Below are 344 nucleotides of genomic sequence, written 5' to 3'. Positions count from 1 at the left end.
AATGAACGTGTTTTGCACAAGAGTAACGCTAATTCTAAGTCATTACTTTTTTCGAAAGAGTAACATATTAAGTAATTAAATAACATTTTTTTATGCTAGAACTGTAATGGTGAAGACATCACACACTTACAATGGAAATGCAACTACCACTTTACCTGTGTCCGAGGAGTACAAGCAGTAAGTACTAAACAGAAAATCATAAGCACATGGGGCCCGTTTGTGAAATTAAAAACAAGCAGTGACCAGTGATTGAATCTCAGTGGATGTTTTTGATGCTACTGTAATATCGCAAGCGTACTACCGGTCATAGCGATAATCTTGTAAGAGGCTTCGTCACGTTAATT

The sequence above is a fragment of the Penaeus monodon genome, chromosome 24 (assembly GCF_015228065.2).
Source record: "Penaeus monodon isolate SGIC_2016 chromosome 24, NSTDA_Pmon_1, whole genome shotgun sequence".
Classification (NCBI taxonomy): domain Eukaryota; kingdom Metazoa; phylum Arthropoda; class Malacostraca; order Decapoda; family Penaeidae; genus Penaeus; species Penaeus monodon.
This window is presented reverse-complemented; position numbering follows the sequence as displayed.